At 28.2% G+C, this 8,013-nt stretch overlaps 2 pseudogenes; both read right to left on the bottom strand.

Moving 5' to 3' along the window:
* The window catches only part of LOC112591578, a 16,403-nt pseudogene extending 16,068 nt beyond the window's left edge, over positions 1 to 335 (bottom strand).
* Positions 336 to 6,842: 6,507 nt separating this feature from the next.
* LOC112591577 lies at positions 6,843 to 7,608 on the bottom strand (annotated as a pseudogene).
* Between the last annotated feature and the right edge of the window lie 405 nt (positions 7,609 to 8,013).

Below are 8,013 nucleotides of genomic sequence, written 5' to 3'. Positions count from 1 at the left end.
GTTTTAACGATAAGTAAAATAATCCAAAATTCTATAGTTGAAAATATTTAAAAATTGTTAAAATTAAAATTTAATTAAGCTTTTATTTTATAATTAATTGTTCAGTTACTGAATTGGATAAGAATGAATACATAAGATAATATTTACTATAATCAAAGAGTATAGTTCTTTACAAAATTGTGTTCAGAATTATTATCTGAAACTTCTGCTGATATTTTCATCAATACTTTTAAAGATAATTTTGATGAATATAAATAAAACAAAGGGAATGAATCTTCAAATTTTATAGCACACGTAACTGAACGGAAGTACAACAATCGGCCGTAATCGGCCATCGCGCGCGCGTTACCAACACGTCGGCGGTATATAGGTACCGACGCCTACGCCATGCCCACTGTTGCCAACAGCGTTTGCGGCAATGAGACAGCGTACGGCGGACCGTCTGTACGCTCGCGGGCGTCTGACGCTGTGCGGAAGGTCCGAGCGTTTCCTATATCGTCCGGTCCAACGCAGTAATGTTATGTCGTGTCTCGCGTGCTTTCCGGTGCGACGGTTGCCAAGTGGTGGGGCGGTGAAAATCGTCTGATAGAATATTAGCGTCCCGAACGACTATAAGACCGTAGTTGTCGTGGAAACGTTAGAAGAAGAATTAAACTCTCTGTCCAGGTGACACCGTGGCATTGTCATAGGTTATAATGTTACCTAGGTTATAATATTATATCGCTACGCCGACTGTTGGAAATTTCCATTTATCCTGAAACGACGTGAATCTCCGTTGCCTATCGTCCGATCGTTCACAATGTTCACCTATGCGGACTCGCAGATTTTTACAAGGCGCCGTGTAAGATATTAACGCTGTACATTATTATCGACGGTTTTATTAAACAGTTATTTTTCGTAGTAGAAATATCAGTTGGCTTTATAAACAAGGGTGTTGGCAATAATGTAGGACTTCTGGTCTAGCTGGAACCGTGGTAGGTATGTGGCAGTATGTAACCGTGTTATATACTATATTATGAAGTACGAATATCAACATATTCAGATGTACTGTAACCGTCCATGTAATCGCGTCTATTTTGTATTAAAATTGTTTTTATTACTTTGAATTTGTGTTAATAATTTAATATATCACTATTTTAAGGTAGATTTAAATTAAAACAAACCTTAAATACTATAATTAAATATAGCTGCTGGTTGAACCGTGGTATGCGCAACTATAATATTTACGTATGCAAAAGTCGATACATTCGAAATAGTGAGATATCACTGTATCAAATATATATTTTCGTGTGTTTTATTTGTTATACATGGATAACAGTGACGATTTGCAAAAATATTTTGAAAATAAATAATAAAAACTGTAGTTTTATATTCTAGGTAGAGTGACAAATATATTGGATTTGCAATGATGTGTATTTTTTGTAGGTATTTTATTATTTTTTGCGGTGATGCATTTTGAAAATGTTCGAATTATCAAATTTGAGAGAAGTTTTTGATAATAAAACACTATGGGGGGGGGAAGGGTCAGAAGAAAAAAATGTCCAGTATTTTTTTTAAATAATCAAGAAAAAATACAGTTTTTTTTAATGATACTATTATTATTAAAATTATTGTTTAGTAAAAATAGTTACGAAAAGGTTCAATAGTTTCATAAGTGTCTTATTGTATGTAATGATTTATAATTGAATTCAAATTAAGCAATATATCCATTTTAGTAATCTAATCAATGACCTAATACACTCGATACTTATTTGTATAGCAGAACGAATATCTCGTTAGATGAATTTTTTTTTTTTTCATAAATGATAAATTTTTTTTAGTAAAAGTGAATATGTAACATGTTATTCAAAACTGGTAATATTAATAGCGTGTACACAAGTGCACCGTACCTAAAATTATTTGAGTGGATCACCCACGCTATTTACTATGTAGAATTAAATATTTGCTTAAAATTAGTTTATCTTGATTTCGCAGACATTTTAGATTCTATAGATAAACAATGGTTTATCTATAGAATTTGTGGTTTATTCACAAATTCGTAATCGAATTTCTAAACACTAAACGGAAATGGATGCTTAATTTTTATACACACTATGTATAGATTTAGAATAAATATATATTCGTACATGACACATACTCACGCACACATACACTGCATATGTCACAAACCCTCGATACGTTCGTTGGCGGTGGTGTGCGGATGCGATACCCGACGCTTGTCGGGTGTTCGGTTTTGGGGCGCGCTTGCAATTTCGCTTATTAATCGAAGCGTTGAGGCAGAACTTGTCGGTCGGCGGCGGTGCCACCGGGTCCCCCGAGAGTTTGCCTCTGATATAAACAAAAAATTAAAGTAAAAAGGAACCCGCTCCGACGACACGACGAATGGGAAAAAAAAAAACGTGGAGGGGTGAGGCGCGTTGGTTGGTGGGACGTAGCAGAAACTATATAAATATAACGCGTGTTTGTGTGTGTGTGTGTGTGTTTGTGTTTGTGTTACGACTCTGTGATCATTATTATATCCCTTTTTTTTCTCCTGCCGACTAACTTCGTATATATTCGCAAGGCAATATTTTTCCTTTTTCCCAACTCATCCGCTACCATCGTACTTGCCGTTGACTCACCGACGTCGTGACTGCCACCGACTACGACCCTAAACACGCGCGCAAAACCAAATAAAAGAAGTTGCCACACAAGTCCATTTCATGTTTTAATATGTACGTTATAAGTTTGCGTCAAATAAAAAAAATATTATATTTTGAAAAATACTGAACCGACTATTATAAATCTTTCAATTTTTATTTATCACGTGAAATTACAAATAGTTACTATTCATTAAAATAATTGTCTTTTGTATTATTATTATTTCACAAGATAAAAATAGAACTCTTTATTAAAAAAAAAAAAAAAATATTTAAAACTTACTATAAGCATTGATTTTAAAATATACTTATTGTATTCTTAAATCAGTGTTATTTTCATAGATAATATTCATTCAGCAGAGATCTACATAAAAACTGACGGAAATAAAATAGATGAGTATAAGTTTTTATATTATTATTTAACTGTACAAAAATGATAAAGTATGAAGATTGATAATAATAAGGCCGAAGTCTGAACGCAACGTGTTTATTGCCTAGTTCCCACAAGTTTTTACGAAATTCACTTGTACACCCTCTATAAAAAGATGCTTAGTCCCTATTTTTGGTATTACCGTTATTAATTGTCTCTTTACTTTAAAATTAAAAATTAAATATCGCATTTGCCAGAGAAACACACGTGTGTACGCATTAAACTGTCGATTATCTCGTAATAAAATAAACCATATCGTTTAGCTCAATTTTGCTTTTTCCTGTATTATAAAGCTTGTGTATATTATTAAATTTAGTGCTAATAATGCACTAATAATTGTCAGGGTATTTGTTAATATTTTGTTAAACTACAAAATAACGTAAGTCTAGGCAATAATTTTAATGGGAAAATCACGATAACATATCAAACATAGCAGATTTGAATCAACAACTTTTGGTCTCCACAGCCCTATAAAACGATGACGATGGGCGTCTTGGGACACAATACTATTTCGATTAAACTTACCATCAGTACGGTTTTCTGAGGGATTTAATATTATTTGCATAATATTACTAGATGATACATTGTAGTCTAAAAGAAATGCGCTCCTTAAATATTCGCTAAATTCCATTTAAGTAAAATATATGTGCGACACGATCTCTAACTAAATCTACCATAGCTAAAAATACTATTTTATATACTGTGCACTATACATGCGTATAATATGTTAAATCGTTCTAAGTGCAATATCAGTGTTAACTATAATATTAAGTTACTTTAAAAAAGTTATTTTGTTACTTTACTTTTTACTCCAAATGCAATTGTATTAAAGTTACTTAACTTTTCAATAAGAAAATTAATTTTATTACATTCAGCAAATAAAAATAAATAAATAAACAGTAGAATGATATTTCTCCTTTTTTTTTTTTGTTGATCATAAATTGTAAACCAATGTTAGTTGAAATAGTTTCTGTTTATTAAAGGTTTAAACATGATAAAAATAAATAAAAATAGTGTTTAGAGAATAGTTAATAAAAATAAAATATATTTTTTCAACTAAACAATATTATTAATGTTGTCCAAAACAATAAAAATTTAAATTTGACCTATAAAAATTGTATGCCCTTTATAAATAAGTATTTATGTAATATTATTGTTTTTTCGGAACAATTATTTTATTTTTTTATTTCTCAAAACTCAAAATATTAATATAATATATTTTATTTTAAGAAATAGTTATCAAAATTGATGTTTTGTAGAAATAAACATTGGGGAAGTTAAAATAATTCGTTTTAATGTTTACATTGAATTTATGTAACAACTCACTAGCAAAAGTTTTAAATAGAATTAATTTTAAATAAGGAAAATATAAATACTAAGCAGAATTTTATAAAAATAAATACAAAAATTACATTAATTAATATTCAATATTCATAATTTTCCAAATACTAATTATTTTATTATTATTTAATATATTTTTCTATTATTACATAGGTGCCTATTACACTAGTAATTTTATACTTAAAAATACTCATAAATATATACTTTTACTATGAGTTTTATTACTCATAAATATTATAGCTATACACATCAAATTAATACAAACTAAATTTCTCAATGCAAAGCTTTCATATTTTAATTAATTCACCATGTTCCCCTTTCATTGTGATTGTGTTATTCTGTTGCAAAATGAATAATATAATGTTGAGATAACATAATAATATGTATCATAATATTACAGTACGTTTGTTGGTTGTTGATCATTTTATATTCCAAACTACTGTAAAATGTAATTCATAAATAGCTTGTAATAATGAGTCGTTTTTAATCGACAATCATCGGATTACAAAACTGTTGGTTTTAAATATTGGAATGCAATAAAACATAAACATATTTTAGTCATTAACTTATTATTAACTACCAAAATAAATACTTGTTAATTAAAAATTGTTTTTACTTAAAAATTTATACTTATAATTCATGTGTATAAAGTTTTCACATTAAATACTATTTATTATGGTTTATTTAATCATAGTTAAATTTATTGAATTTAAGACAATTTTATTTTATATTTTTAAAATAAAAATAATGCTTTTTGTGGATTATTAATTCAAACAGACGAATATCTTTGTATGGGAAATCATTTTATAAGGTTGGAAAGTCAAGGGTGCTACAAATGTTTTATGTGCTTCTAATAAAAATCCAATCTTTATTTTAAATATTTGTCATGCAAATATGTAAATCATAATTATCACATAATATTTTACAATTATTGTTATATTTATAATAATTATATTTTATTATAAATTGAGAATTTTTATTTAAATTTTTGGCTTGTAAACGTAAACCGGATATTATACTTATACTTCCTGAGTAGTGAGTGTAGGTGTTTATAATGCATGTATTGTGTATGATGCTCGTTTGCGTTTTTATTGCATAATCATAATTTTAAATTCGTTATACATGTTAAACCATCTTTGTTGGCTGCTCGGTTAATAAACGAATATGATGAGTTAGGTGTGTCTGTGTGCTGCAATGAGTTTTGCCTCGATCGTATGCTAATCAAGTGTAAAAGTTTAAATTTCTCATTAAAATCCTTCTCTTGCCAGTAAAGTTTTAGCGTGATGTTTGAATACATCAATATCTAATTGACGTGGTAATTTCCTACAAATCTCTTGGGCGCCAGTCACTGGTATTGACAAAGGGGAGAATGAATAATGATTTAATTTGCCTGCTGCTTATTTATTTACTTTTTATGTATACACTTTATCGTATAAATATAATATACGACTACCATTCTAAGGTAAGTACGTGTGATGATTAAAACATAAAACTTTATTCAAGTTACATTTTTCAAATAATTTAATCGTACTCATCTATTTTTTTTTTATATATATACTTATATGATAACATCTGCGTCACTATACACATATTTTTTCTGATGGTTTTAACAAAATATATAAATGATTATAGCTACATATTAACTATAGATAAATAAATAATAGTTAAGGAACTTAAAATGTTTAATGTCTTTATATTAGAAAATTTTATAATTTTTTATGGATTCATCATTGTACTGAGCTTAATTTTACCTATTAAGTGTATTTTGTGTTTTTAATCACTATATGTTACCACGAAAAAAAAAACTATAAAAGAATACTGTAATCTGTATATGAATATAAATAAATAATGAATAACTCAAAGGTTTTTTAAATGTATTGCATTGATGACTTTTTACTTAACATAAAAATACAAAAATATATCACGCATAAATGTTAAAACATAATGTTTGAGTATTATATCCCAATGATAAATCAATACCTTTCTGAAGTAATATGCAATGTATAACCTACATGAAAATATAATTTTGTCAACCAATGCACAGCTATAAAGGTAAAATTTAATAGCATAACGAAAATGTATGTACACTGGAGAACCTTTAAATAAAAATAACTCGATAAATGTGTGATATCCCTAAAAATATGTTGAAAAATACATGAATGTTATTGCATCACGTTTGTTTCGGAGAATTGATATAAAGGGTATTATTCTCAATGTTATTTCATTCAATATTTCACAAGGCCCATTTCTACTTTCTAGATATTCCAGAATAATCGACTCTATGATTTATGTACAGGGTTCGGATTTGAAGGTAATATAATCAATAAAAAGAGGATTTAAAACGTGATAAAAGGCATTTAATTTATATAAAAACGTAATTCAAAAATATACTATAAAATTTAATATACTAATACTAGTTGGTATTCAAAAAAAAAATTCACTATTATGTACATAGATAAGCTATTTTCAGTAAAACGTTGACAGTTTGGACTCAAAATATTTTTGTTCATAGAAAATGATCTTTCTACGTCCACCAAAGTTATTGGAGCGTATTTCATACATAAATAATTATACTACTTATTAAACCGTCATCACTTGTTGTTTTACCAGTTAATACTTGGTTGATTTTTTTGATATTTTCTCATTCTATGTTTTTTTGTTATAACTTTGTTGAATTTATCCAAAATCGATTTAGTCACTTCGCCATTACATTCACCTAGTTTAACCTGTATATTATTCATAGTATCTAAACTTTTCGATAATAATACACCTAAAACATAAACAGTATATTTAAATATATAGGTAAACATGTAAAACACATAAAAATAATTATTTATTACCTCGTGTTTCTAGTTTAGTAATCGTGTCAGGAAAAAATCCAAAATTAAATACAACACACACCAGATTACTATTTGTATCGATGGAAATTTAAAAAGTCTTTTGGCTACTCTCATACATTCAGAATCTTCTTTAAATCATTCAATTGTAGATTTCAGTTCATTGAAATGTGTACAATAGTATTTTAATGAATTAATCCATGACTCCAACGTGTAATTACCGGTCTTGGCGGATTTGGCAATTTTGGATGTTTTTCTTTCAGAATTGCAATTCTCTTAGGACATTTTAAAAATGTATTTTCCACTTCAAAAATTAACTGGTCTACATTTTTATAATATGCTCGTACTTTTTCACAAACATTATGACATACATATGAGCCAAACAAGTTAAATGAATAGTATTCGGATACAAAGTTTGAATTGAACGATCCGCTTTCTTCTTATAAGGAGTCGCGTCAGATATAAAAAGCAAAATATTGTTGTATTTTACATTAGTTAGCTACAATATATGTATTGCTTTATCAAATATCTGTGTAATTGTACTACCTTATCCAATTAGTCTGCGTGAAGAAGATACAAACTTCCAGAACTTTTTGATTGTAGATTTCCAATTATTTCGTTAGCCACGTTTAAGCGTCCAGATTTGTGGTTTCGTCAATACACACCCATAATCTATGTCCACTTACATCAACATGAATTTTTGACAAAACCTCTTCGTTAAATTTATAAAAATATCCTCTCCGTAATGTTTATTTGCATGGAATAT

This window comes from Melanaphis sacchari, unplaced genomic scaffold, assembly GCF_002803265.2.
Source record: "Melanaphis sacchari strain LSU unplaced genomic scaffold, SCAv2.0 Contig13_pilon_pilon, whole genome shotgun sequence".
Taxonomy (NCBI): Eukaryota; Metazoa; Arthropoda; class Insecta; order Hemiptera; family Aphididae; genus Melanaphis; species Melanaphis sacchari.
Note: the sequence above shows the minus strand (reverse complement) of the source record. Positions and strands in the feature narration are given on the sequence as shown.